Here is a 14,563-nt window from a genome sequence, read left to right on the forward strand (position 1 = left end):
TGCCACCGTAGCTCAGCGCTGCAGGCGAGGCCGTGTCAGGGGTTGTCAGCCAGGTCTCAGTGAGATCCCAAGGAGCACTGTGCAAGCGATCATATTGAAATGGAAGGAGTATCATACCACTGCAAATCTACCAAGACCCGGCCGTCCCTCTAAACTTTCATCTCAAACAAGGAGAAGACTGATCAGAGATGCAGCCAAGAGGCCCATGATCCCTCTGGATGAACTGCAGAGATCTACAGCTGAGGTGGGACAGTCTGTCCATAGGACAACAATCAGTCGTACACTGCACAAATCTGGCCTTTATGGAAGAGTGTCAAGAAGAAAGCCATTTCTCAAAGATATCCATGTTTAAAGTTTGCAACAAGCCACCAGGGAGACACCAAACATGTGGAAGAAGGTGCTCTGGTCAGATGAAACCAAAATCGAACTTTTTGGAAACAATGACAAACGATATGTTTGGCATAAAGGCAACACAGCTCATCACCCTGAACACACCATCCCCACTGTCAAACATGGTGGTGGCAGCGTCATGGTTTGGGCCTGCTTTTCTTCAGCGGGGACAGGGAAGATGGTTAAAATTGATGGGAAGATGGATGGAGCCAAATACAGGACCATTCTTGAAGAAAACCTGTTGGAGTCTGCAAAAGACCGGAGACTGGGACGGAGATTTGTCTTCAAACAAGACAATGATCCCAAACATAAGGCAAAATCTAGTTCACAAATAAATGTATCCAGGTGTTAGAATGGCCAAGTCACAGTCCAGACCTCAATCCAATGGAGAATCTGTGGAAAGAGCTGAAAACTGCTGTTCACAAACGATCTCCATCAAACCTCACTGAGCTCGAGCTGTTTGCCAAGGAAGAATGGGCGAGAATTTCAGTCTCTCGATGTACAAATCTGATAGAGACATACCCCAAGAGACTTGTAATCGCAGCAAAAGGTGGCGGCAACAAAGTATTAAGTTAAAGTGGCCGAATAGTATTGCACGCCCCACTTTTTTTAAGTTTTGAATTTCCACAAAAATTTCAAATAACTATTAAATTTCGTTCAACTTCACAATTGTGTTCCACTTGTTGTTGATTCTTCTCCAAAAACTTACATTCGGTATCTTTATGTTTGAAGCATGATATGTGGGAAAAGGTTTAAAAGTTCCAGGGGGCGAATACTCTCGCAAGGCATTGTATGTCCCAGTGCATCGCAGATGTGACTCTCAGCTCATTCCCCGGACAAAGACTAGTGAAAACTGAGGTCTCACTCACTTATCCGTGTACCCAAAACCAAGGCACTCCCCCTGTGGTGACCTCACTCAGAGGCTGAATACTCACATTTCTTAAAATTATGAAAAGCTATTTCTACACATATCTTGGCTTATGAACCTCGTAGAAGAAATACAAAGTTATCACTATGCACAGCAAGACCTGGGAGGTTTATTTAAGTATAAACACGTCTTGGCTATGAGACCCGGTTAAGCAGTAATGTATTTCTCAATTTCTGCTAAACGCTGAGCTCCCAAAACCAACAAGTTGGGGTCCCTGTCCTTGCGGTTTCCAGAAATATGAACTGCCTATTTCTGTGAATATCCTGTTTTGATCTAATTGGTCTTAAAGGACCACTGTAGCTACACAAAGGGATTGCCATGCGTAGCTATTCTTTACTTTCGATTTCACAGCTGCAAAGACATTCCTGAGGGAGGGAAAAAGAGTGGCTTAGAATTACACAGAGCAGACAGGCAGAGAGGCATAGCTGCTAGGTGATGCTGTGGGGGGAAAAGAGGGGGGGTCAAATGTGCAGCGTGTGTCTGGAACCATGGAGCCATCTAGAAAATTACTCAGAACATGGCATTTTTACATTACCGTGACAACCCTTATAAAATGCAAAATATGGAGCTAAAAAAGATTTAAGTTGGAAACTTGGGCTGAAAGGTGGCAGATGAGGTTTAACAATGATAAATGTAAGGTTATACACATGGGAAGAAGGAATCAATGTCACCATTACACACTGAATGGGAAACCACTGGGTAAATCTGACAGGGAGAAGGACTTGGGGATCCTAGTTAATGATAAACTTACCTGGAGCAGCCAGTGCCAGGCAGCAGCTGCCAAGGCAAACAGTATCATGGGGTGAATTAAAAGAGGTCTGGATACACATGATGAGAGCATTATACTGCCTCTGTACAAATCCCTAGTTAGACCGCACATGGAGTACTGTGTCCAGTTTTGGGCACCGGTGCTCAGGAAGGATATAATGGAACTAGAGAGAGTAAAAAGGACGGCAACAAAATTAATAAAGGGGATGGGAGAACTACAATACCAAGATAGATTAGCGAAATTAGGATTATTTAGTCTAGAAAAAAGACGACTGAGGGGCGATCTAATAACCATGTATAAGTATATAAGGGGACAATACAAATATCTCGCTGAGGATCTGTTTATACCAAGGAAGATGACGGGCACAAGGGGGCATTCTTTGCGTCTGGAGGAGAGAAGGTTTTTCCACCAACATAGAAGAGGATTCTTTACTGTTAGGGCAGTGAGAATCTGGAATTGCTTGCCTGAGGAGGTGGTGATGGCGAACTCAGTCGAGGGGTTCAAGAGAGGCCTGGATGTCTTCCTGGAGCAGAACAATATTGTATCATACAATTATTAGGTTCTGTAGAAGGACGTAGATCTGGGGATTTATTATGATGGACTATAGGCTGAACTGGATGGACAAATGTCTTTTTTCGGCCTTACTATGTTACTATCTGGGAAAAATGTGATTTTTTTTTATTTCCACGGCTCTACGTTATAAACTTCTGTGAAGCACCTGTGGGTTCAAGGTGCTCAATACACATCTAGATAAGTTCCCTGGGGAGTCTAGTTTCCAAAATGGTGTCACTTGTGGGGAGTTTCCACTATTTAGGTACATCAGGGGGCTCTCCAAACGTGACATGGTGACTACTAATTATGCCAGCAAATTTTACATTCAAAAAGTGAAAATGGCGCTCCTTCCCTTCTGAGAACCTATCCTATGCCCAAACAGTAGTATTCCCCCACATATGGGGTATCGGGTTTCAGGAGAAATTGCACAACAAATTCTACGGTCCATTTTCTAATGTTACCTTTGTGAAAGTAAAAAAAAAAAAATAGGTCTAAAGGAAATTTTTTGTGAAAAGTAAATGTTTATTCCTTCCACATTCCAAAAATTCCTGTGAAGATCACGAGTGCCACCGCCATTATGCTCTCATTAGTGTAGCGATAGGATACATCTGGAGTGAGATTCTGACTGCAAACACAATGCTGTGTGTACTCTGCACCCCCTGCCTGTGGGAGTACTATACTAAAAGCCACTGTGTGTACTCTGCACCATCCGCCTGTGGGAGTACTGCGCTAAAAGCCGCGGTGTGTACTCTGCACCACCCGCCTCTGGGAGTACTGCGCTAAAAGCCGCGGTGTGTACTCTGCACCCCCTGCCTGTGGGAGTACTATACTAAAAGCCACTGTGTGTACTCTGCACCCCCTGCCTGTGGGAGTACTATACTAAAAGCCACTGTGTGTACTCTGCACCATCCGCCTGTGGGAGTACTGCGCTAAAAGCCGCGGTGTGTACTCTGCACCACCCGCCTCTGGAAGTACTGTGCTAGAAGCCACTGGGTGTTCTCTGCACCCCCTCCCTGTAGAAATACTGTGCTAAAAGCCACTGTATGTACTCCGCACCCCCTGCCTGTAGGAGTACTGTACTTTATGCCACTATAAGTGTACTCTGCACCCCCGCCTGTTGGAGTACTGTCCTTTAAAATGCTGTGCTCTGCACCCTCCTGTGTGACTACTGTGCTAAAAGCCACTGTGTGTACTCTGCACCCTCTGCATGTCGGAGTACTGTCCTTTAAAACGTTGTGTGTACTCTGCAGCCGCGCCTGTGGGAGTACTGTGCTAAAAGCCATTGTGTACTCTGTATTCCCTCCCTCTAGGAATACTGTTCTAAAAGCCACTGTGTGTACTCTGCACCCACAGTTTGTGGGAGTAGTGTTAAAAGCTGCAGTGTGTACTCCGCGCCCTCTGCCTGTGTGAGTACTGTGCTAAAAGCCGCTGTGTATACTCTGCACCTTCTGCCTGTTGGAGTACTGTCCTTTAAAATCCTGTGTATAGTCTGCAGACCTGTCTGTGGAAGTACTGTCCTTTAAGCCGTTGTGTGTGCTATGCACCCCCGCCTGTGGGAGTACTGTCCTATATGTCGCTGTGTGTACTTTGCAGCCTCTTGCATGTGGTAGTACTGTCCTTAAAAGCTGCTGTGTGTACTATGAACCCCCAACCTGTGGGAGTACTGTTCTGTAAGCCACTGTGTGGACTCTGTAACCCTAGCCTGTGGGAGTACTGTCCTTTAAGCTGGAGCATGTACTCTGCCCCCCCCCCCGTCTGTGGGAGTACTGTCTTAATGTGCTGTATGTATACTGCATCACCTGCTTGTGGGACTATTGTCCTTTAAGCCGCTGTATGTACAGTGCACCATCCTCCTGTGGGAGTACTATCTTTTAAGCCACTATGTGAACTTTGCACCCCCACTTTTGAGAGTACTGTTGTCAGAATTCAAACCCAGCAGTTCTTGTGCACCAGGCAGCAGCTCTTTCATCTGAGCCATTCAGCTCGCTGGACAGTTCCTTGCTAAATGATATACTAATCCCTGTATTGTTCTTGGTGCTCTCCACCATGAGTTCCTGGTTGGCTCCACCCTGAGTTCCTGAATGGCTCAACCTTGGGATCTCCTGATTGAACACCCTCCTTAAACCTGGCACTGTACTTACTTCCATGCGAGATTATTGAGCTCCCAACCTTTAGTCAAGCTTCTTTCCTCCTGTTGCTTATCCTCAAGATTCTACTGCTGCTATTGTGTACCAATGTCTGGCAATTTTCTGACTGCGATTCCTGCTTATCCTCCCAACTATACTGCTGCTCCGTGTACTGACCTCTGGTTATATCCTGACTACATTACCTGCTTATCCTCCCAACTATACTGCTGCTCCGTGTACCAACCTCTGGTTATATCCTATGATTCCTGCTTATCCTCCCAACTATACTGCTGCTCCATGTACTGACCTCTGGCTATATCCTGACTACATTACCTGCTTATCCTCCCAACTATACTGCTGCTCCGTGTACCGACCTCTGGCTATATCCGGACTACATTACCTGCTTATCCTCCCAACTACACTGCTGCTCCGTGCACCAACCTCTGGTTATATCCTATGATTCCTGCTTATCCTCCCAACTATACTGCTGCTCCATGTACCGACCTCTGGCTATATCCTGACTACATTACCTGCTTATCCTCCCAACTACACTGCTGCTCTGTGTACCGACCTCTGGCTATATCCGGACTACACTACCTGCTTATCCTCCCAACTATACTGCTGCTCCGTGTACCGACTTCTGGCTATATCCTGACTACATTACCTGCTTATCCTCCCAACTATACTGCTGCTCCGTGTACCGACCTCTGGCTATATCCGGACTACATTACCTGCTTATCCTCCCAACAACACTGCTGCTCCGTGCACCAACCTCTGGTTATATCCTATGATTCCTGCTTATCCTCCCAACTATACTGCTGCTCCATGTACTGACCTCTGGCTATATCCTGACTACATTACCTGCTTATCCTCCCAACTATACTGCTGCTCCGTGTACCGACCTCTGGCTATATCCGGACTACATTACCTGCTTATCCTCCCAACTACACTGCTGCTCCGTGCACCAACCTCTGGTTATATCCTATGATTCCTGCTTATCCTCCCAACTATACTGCTGCTCCATGTACCGACCTCTGGCTATATCCTGACTACATTACCTGCTTATCCTCCCAACTACACTGCTGCTCTGTGTACCGACCTCTGGCTATATCCGGACTACACTACCTGCTTATCCTCCCAACTATACTGCTGCTCCGTGTACCGACCTCTGGCTATATCCTGACTACATTACCTGCTTATCCTCGCAACTATACTGCTGCTCCGTGTACCGACCTCTGGTTATATCCTGACTACATTACCTGCTTATCCTCCCAACTATACTGCTGCTCCGTGTACCGACCTCTTTCTTTATCCTGACTACATTACCTGCTTATCCTCCCAACTACACTGCTGCTCCGTGTACCAACCTCTGGCTATATCCTGACTACATTACCTGCTTATCCTCCCAACTATACTGCTGCTCTGTGTACCGACCTCTGGCTATATCCAGACTACATTACCTGCTTATCCTCCCAACTACACTGCTGCTCCATGTACTGACCGCTGGCTATATCCTGACTACATTACCTGCTTATCCTCCCAACTATACTGCTGCTCCGTGTACCGACCTCTGGCTATATCCTGACTACATTACCTGCTTATCCTCCCAACTAAACTGCTGCTCTGTGTACCGACCTCTGGCTATATCCTGACTACATTACCTGCTTATCCTCCCAACTACACTGCTGCTCCGTGTACCGACCTCTGGCTATATCCTGACTACATTACCTGCTTATCCTCCCAACTACACTGCTGCTCCGTGTACCGACCTCTGGCTATATCCTGACTACATTACCTGCTTATCCTCCCAACTACACTGCTGCTCCGTGTACCAACCTCTGGCTATATCCTGACTACATTACCTGCTTATCCTCCCAACTACACTGCTGCTCTGTGTACCGACCTCTGGCTATATCCTGACCACATTACCTGCTTATCCTCCCAACTACACTGCTGCTCCATGTACTGACCTCTGGCTATATCCTGACTACATTACCTGCTTATCCTCCCAACTACACTGCTGCTCCGTGTACTGACCCCTGGATATATCCTGACTACATTACCTGCTTATCCTCCCAACTACACTGCTGCTCCATGTACCGACCTCTGGCTATATCCTGACTACATTACCTGCTTATCCTCCCAACTACACTGCTGCTCCGTGTACCGACCTCTGGCTATATCCTGACTACATTACCTGCTTATCCTCCCAACTACACTGCTGCTCCGTGTACCGACCTCTGGCTATATCCTGACTACATTACCTGCTTATCCTCCCAACTAAACTGCTGCTCCGTGTACCGACCTCTGGCTATATCCTGACTACATTACCTGCTTATCCTCCCAACTACACTGCTGCTCCGTGTACCGACCTCTGGCTATATCCTGACTACATTACCTGCTTCTCCTCCCAACTACACTGCTGCTCCATGTACCGACTTCTGGCTATATCCTGACTACATTACCTGCTTATCCTCCCAACTACACTGCTGCTCCGTGTACCAACATCTGGCTATATCCTGACTAGATTACCTGCTTATGCTCCCAACTACACTGCTGCTCCGTGTACCGACCTCTGGCTATATCCTGACTACATTACCTGCTTATCCTCCCAACTACACTGCTGCTCCGTGTACCGACCTCTGGCTATATCCTGACTACATTACCTGCTTATCCTCCCAACTAAACTGCTGCTCCGTGTACCGACCTCTGGCTATATCCTGACTACATTACCTGCTTATGCTCCCAACTACACTGCTGCTCCGTGTACTGACCTCTGGCTATATCCTGACTACATTACCTGCTTATCCTCCCAACTACACTGCTGCTCCGTGTACCGACCTCTGGCTATATCCTGACTACATTACCTGCTTCTCCTCCCAACTACACTGCTGCTCCATGTACCGACTTCTGGCTATATCCTGACTACATTACCTGCTTATCCTCCCAACTACACTGCTGCTCCGTGTACCAACCTCTGGCTATATCCTGACTACATTACCTGCTTATGCTCCCAACTACACTGCTGCTCCGTGTACCGACCTCTGGCTATATCCTGACTACATTACCTGCTTATCCTCCCAACTACACTGCTGCTCCGTGTACCGACCTCTGGCTATATCCTGACTACATTACCTGCTTATGCTCCCAACTACACTGCTGCTCCGTGTACCGACCTCTGGCTATATCCTGACTACAATACCTGCTTATCCTCCCAACTACACTGCTGCTCCGTGTACCAACCTCTGGCTATATCCTCACTACATTACCTGCTTATCCTCCCAACTATACTGCTGCTCCGTGTACCGACCTCTGGCTATATCCTGACTACGATTCCTGATTATCCTCCCAACTATACTGCTGCTCTGAGTACCGACTTCTGCTGATTCCCTGACTACGCTACCTGCTGGTGCTGCCCCTAATAGTTGCAATATCACTACTCCAACTCAGATCAGTCCATAACAACTGTCCTTTAACCCCTTCATGACCTTGGAATTTTTCATTTTTCCGTGTTCGTTTTTCACTCCTCCTTCACAGAGCCATAACTTTTATTTTTCCGTGAATTTGGCCATGTTGGGGCTTATTTTTTGCGGGACGAGTTGTACTTTTGAACGACATCATTGGTTTTAGCATGTCGTGTACTAGAAAACAGGAAAAAAATTCCAAGTGCGGTGAAATTGCAAAAAAAGTGCAATCCCACACTTGTTTTTTGTTTGGCTTTTTTGCTAGGTTCACTAAATGCTAAAACTGACCTGCCATTATGATTCTCCAGGTCAGTACGAGTTCATAGACATGACTAGGTTATTTTTTATCTAAGTGGTGAAAAAAAATTCCAAATTTTGCTTAAAAAAAAAAGAAAAAAAAAATCGCGCCATTTTCCGATACTCGTAGCGTCTCCATTTTTCGTGATCTGGGGTCAGTTGAGGGCTTATTTTTTGCGTGCTGAGATGACGTTTTTAATGATAGCATTTTGGTGCAGATACGTTCTTTTGATCGCCCGTTATTGCATTTTAATGCAATGTCGCGGCGACCTAAAAAACGTAATTCTGGCGTTTCGAATTTTTTTCTCGCTATGCCGTTTAGCGATCAGGTTAATGCTTTTTTTTAATTGATAGATCGGGCGATTCTGAGCGCGGCGATACCAAATATGTGTAGATTTGATTTTTTTTTATTGATTTATTTTGATTGGGGCGAAAGCGGGGTGATTTAAACTTTTATATTTTTTTTATTTTTTTCACATTTTTTTTAACTTTTTTTTTTTAACTTTTGCTATGCTTCAATAGCCTCCATGGGAGGCTAGAAGCAGGCACAATGCGATCGGCTCTGCTACATAGCAGCGATCTGCTGATCGCTGCTATGTAGCAGAAATGGAGGTGTGCTGTGAGCGCCGTCCACAGGGTGGCGCTCACAGCCACCGGTCATCAGTAACCATAGAGGTCTCAAGGACCTCTATGGTTACAATGGAGACGCATCGCCGACCCCCGATCATGTGACGGGGGTCGGCGATGACGTCATTTCCGGCCACCCGGCCGGATGCGGTAGTTAAATGCCGCTGTCTGCGATTGACAGCGGCATTTAACTAGTTAATAGGTGCGGGCAGATCGCGATTCTGCCCGCACCTATTGCAGGCACATGTCAGCTGTTCAAAACAGCTGACATGTCCCGGCTTTGATGCGGGCTCACCACGGAGCCCTGCATCAAAGCAGGGGATCTGACCTCGTATGTACTATCCCGTCCGAGGTCAGATAGGGGTTAATGCTGTTGCATGTACTCAGCACCATTTACTTTCCTCTGATCCTAACAAGATCTCCTACTCTACTCCCCTCTTATCTCCTCTTCCCACAATCGCATACAAGATTTCTCTCGCGCATCACCCCTACTCTGGAACTCTACCACAACACATCAGACTCTCACCTACCATCGAAACCTTCAAAAAGACCCTGAAGACCCACCTCTTCCGACAAGCCTACAACCTGCAGTTTTTTTGCCTTCCTCTGGATCAACATGTTAGGACATGTTAGGTTAGGCTATGGGTTGAACTAGATGGACTTATAGTCTTCCTTCAACCTTAACTATGTAACTATGTAATCACCGATTGACCAAACCGCTGCATGACCAGCTCTACCCTCTCCCATCCCTTGTAGATTGTGAGCCTTCGCGGGCAGGGTCCTCTCTCTCCTGTATCCTCACCCATCCCATGTAGATTGTGAGCCCTTGCGGGCAGGGTCCTCTCTCCTCCTGTATCCTCTCCCATCCCTTGTAGATTGTGAGCCTTCGCGGGCAGGGTCCTCTCTCTCCTGTATCCTCACCCATCCCATGTAGATTGTGAGCCCTTGCGGGCAGGGTCCTCTCTCCTCCTGTATCCTCACCCATCCCTTGTAGATTGTGAGCCCTCGCGGGCAGGGTCCTCTCTCCTCCTGTATCCTCACCCATCCCTTGTAGATTGTGAGCCTTTGCGGGCAGGGTCCTCTCTCCTCCTGTATCCTCACCCATCCCTTGTAGATTGTGAGCCCTCGCGGGCAGGGTCCTCTCTCCTCCTGTATCCTCACCCATCCCTTGTAGATTGTGAGCCTTCGCGGGCAGGGTCCTCTCTCCTCCTGTATCCTCACCCATCCCTTGTAGATTGTGAGTCCTCGCGGGCAGGGTCCTCTCTCCTCCTGTATCCTCACCCATCCCTTGTAGATTGTGAGCCCTCACGGGCAGGGTCCTCTCTCCTCCTGTATCCTCACCCATCCCTTGTAGATTGTGAGCCCTCACGGGCAGGGTCCTCTCCTCCTGTATCCTCACCCATCCCTTGTAGATTGTGAGCCTTCGCGGGCAGGGTCCTCTCTCCTCCTGTATTCTCACCCATCCCTTGTAGATTGTGAGCCCTCGCGGGCAGGGTCCTCTCTCCTCCTGTATACTCACCCATCCCTTGTAGATTGTGAGCCTTCGCGGGCAGGGTCCTCTCCTCCTGTATTCTCACCCATCCCTTGTAGATTGTGAGCCCTCGCGGGCAGGGTCCTCTCTCCTCCTGTATCCTCACCCATCCCTTGTAGATTGTGAGCCTTCGCGGGCAGGGTCCTCTCTCCTCCTGTATTCTCACCCATCCCTTGTAGATTGTGAGCCTTCGCGGGCAGGGTCCTCTCTCCTCCTGTATCCTCACCCATCCCTTGTAGATTGTGAGCCTTCGCGGGCAGGGTCCTCTCTCCTCCTGTATCCTCACCCATCCCTTGTAGATTGTGAGCCCTCGCGGGCAGGGTCCTCTCTCCTCCTGTACCAGTCGTGACTTAAGATTATTGTACTTGTTTTTATTATGTATACCCTTCCTCACATGTAAGTCGCCACGGAATAAATGGCGCAATAATAAATAATAATAATAGTTACGGTAGCTTATGGCTTCGAGGCGTAGTTTCCGAAACAGGACTATTACATTTTATATTTAATCCAAAGAGAGGCAGTGTTTGTAAAAAATATACAAAAGATTTTACAAGGGGGACAAAACAATACACTATAAACAGTTACATAAAATAAAAGGGATTAACAGGAGAACTTACTACACCGATTGCAGAGATGATTCAGTTTAGCTGAAGGAGAGCGCTTCGATTGGTCTGTGAATTAACAGGGCCCTTGATTACCTACAGTGCCTTGTGAAAGTATTCGTCTCCCTGGAACTTCTCAGCCTTTTCCCACATATCAGGCTTCAAACATAAAGATGCCAAATGTAAATTTTTGGTGAAGAATCAACAAGTGGAACACAATTGTGAAGTTGAACGAAATTTATTGGTTATTTGAAATTTTTGTGGAAAATCAAAACTTGAAAAGTGGGGCGTGCAATATTATTCAGCCCCTATAACTTAATACTTTGTTGCGCCCCTTTTGCTGCGATTACAAGTCTCTTGGGGTTTGTCTCTATCAGTTTTGACTGAAATTCTCCCCCGTTCTTCCTTGGCAAACAGCTCGCGCTCAGTGAGGTTTGATGGAGATCGTTTGTGAACAGCAGTTTTCAGCTCTTTCCACAGATTCTCGATTGGATTGAGGTCTGGACTGTGACGTGGCCATTCTAACACCTGGATACGTTTATTTGTGAACCATTCCATTGTAGATTTTGCTTTATGTTTGGGGTCACTGTCTTGTTGGAAGACAAATCTCCGTCCCAGTCTCAGGTCTTTTGCAGACTCCAACAGGTTTTCTTCAAGAATGGTCCTGTATGTGGCTCCATCCATCCATCATCTTCCCATCAATTATAAACATCTTCCCTGTCCCTGCAGAAGAAAAGCAGCCGAAACCATGACGCTGCCACCACCATGTTTGACAGTGGGGATGGTGTGTTCAGGGTGATGAGCTGTGTTGCCTTTATGCCTATGGTTATGGGCAGCACGGTGGCGCAGTGGATAGCACTGCAGCCTTGCAGCGCTGGAGTCCTGGGTTCTAATCCCACCCAGGACAACATCTGCAAAGAGTTTGTATGTTTGCGTGGGTTTCCTCCGGGCACTCCGGTTTCCTCCCACATTCCAAAGACATACTGATAGGGATTCTAGATTGTGAGCCCCATCGGGGACAGTGGTGATTATGTGTGCAAAACTGTAAAGCGCTGCGGTATATGTTAGCGCTATATAAAAATAAAGATTATTATTATGCCAAACATATTGTTTGGCATTGTTGCCAAAAAGTTCGATTTTGGTTTCATCTGACCAGAGCACCTTCTTCCACGTTTGGTGTCTCCCAGGTGGCTTGTTGCAAACTTTAACCCCTTCACCCCCGGAGCTTTTTCATTTTCGTTTTTTGCTCCCCTCCTTCCCAGAGCCATAACTTTTTTGTTTTTCCGTCAATATGGCCATGTGAGGGCTTATTTTTTGCGGGACGAGATGTACTTTTGAACGATACCATTGATTTTACCATGCCATGTAACAGAAAACGGGAAAAAAATTCCAAGTGTGATGAAATTGCAAAAAAAGTGCAATCTCACACTTGTTTTTTGTTTGGCTTTTTTGCTAGGTTCACCAAATGCTAAAACTAACCAGCCATTATGATTCTCCAGGTCATTACGAGTTCATAGACACCAAACATGTCTAGGTTATTTTTTATCTAAGTAGTGAAAAAAAATCCAAATTTTGCTAAAAAAAAAAAAAAAAAAAAAATGCGCGATTTTCCGATACCCGTAGCGTCTCCAATTTTCGTGATCTGGGGTCAGGTGAGGGCTTATTTTTTGCGTGCTGAGCTGGCGTTTTTAATGATACCATTTTGGTGTAGATACGTTCTTTTGATCGCCCGTTATTGCATTTTAATGCAATGTCGCGGCGACCAAAAAAACATAATTTTGGCGTTTTGATTTTTTTTCTCGCTACGTCATTTAGCGGTCAGGTTAATCCTTTGTTTTTTTTGATAGATCGGGCGATTCTGAATGCGGCGATACCAAATATGTGTATGTTTGATTTTTTTTTAATTGTTTTATTTTGATTGGGGCGAAAGGGGGGTGATTTGAACTTTTATATATTTTTTATTTTTTTTATATTTTTAATCACTTTTTTTTTTTAATTTTGGCATGCTTCAATAGCCTCCGTGGGAGGCTAGAAGCATGCATAACTCGATCGGCTCTGCTACATAGAGGTGAAGTACAGATCACCTCTATGTAGCAGAAATGCAGGGTTGTTTTGAACGCCGACCACAGGGTGGCGCTCAAAGCAATCGGCCATCAACAACCATAGAGGTCTCAAGGAGACCTCTGGTTGTTATGGCGATGCACTGCTGACCCCCGATCATGTGACGGGGGTCCGCAGTGCGAGCACTTCCGGCCGCGCGGCCGGGAGCGCTAGTTAAATGCCGCTGTCAGCGCTTGACGGCGGCATTTAACTAGTTAATGGGCGCGGGCGGATCGCGATTCCGCTTGCGCTCATTGCGCGCACATGTCAGCTGTACAAAACAGCTGACATGTCGCGGCTTTGAGGTGGGCTCACCGCCGGAGCCCACCTCAAAGCAGGGGATCTGCCAGCTGACGTACTATTCCGTCAGCTGGCAGAAAGGGGTTAAATGACACTTTTTATGGATACCTTTGAGAAATGGCTTTCTTCTTGCCTCTCTTCCATAAAGGCCAGATTTGTGCAATGTACGACTGATTGTTGTCCTATGGACAGACTGTCCCACCTCAGCTGTAGATCTCTGCAGTTCATCCAGAGTGATCATGGGCCTCTTCGAGATGAAAGTTTAGAGGGACGGCCGGGTCTTGGTAGATTTGCAGTGGTATGATGCTCCTTCCATTTCAATATGATCGCTTGCACAGTGCTCCTTGGGATGTTTCAAGTTTTGGAAATCATTTTGTATCCAAGTCCAGCTTTAAACTTCTCCACCACAGTATCACGGACCTGCCTGTTGTGTTCCTTGGTCTTCATGATGCTTCACACAGAACCCTGAGACTATTACAGAGCAGGTGCATTTATACGGAGACTTGATTATACACAGGTGGATTATATTTATCATCATTAGGCATTTAGGACAACACTGGATCATTCAGAGATCCACAATGAACTTCTGCACTGAAAGTAAAGGGGCCGAATAATATTGCACGCTCCACTTCTCGAATTTCAACAAAAATGTAAAATGACCAATTTCCTTCAACTTCACAATTGTGTTCCACTTGTTGTTGATTCTTCACCAAAAATTTACATTTGGTATCTTTATGTTCTAAGCATAATATATGGGAAAAGGTTGGAAGGTTCCAGGGGGCCGAATACTTTCACAAGGCGCTGTATATACACAATATGTAGCTCTCTGCACGAACGCTGATAACTGGAATTGATCTTTAATCAGACGCTTAGTCCC

This window comes from Ranitomeya imitator, chromosome 1, assembly GCF_032444005.1.
Source record: "Ranitomeya imitator isolate aRanImi1 chromosome 1, aRanImi1.pri, whole genome shotgun sequence".
Lineage (NCBI taxonomy): Eukaryota > Metazoa > Chordata > Amphibia > Anura > Dendrobatidae > Ranitomeya > Ranitomeya imitator.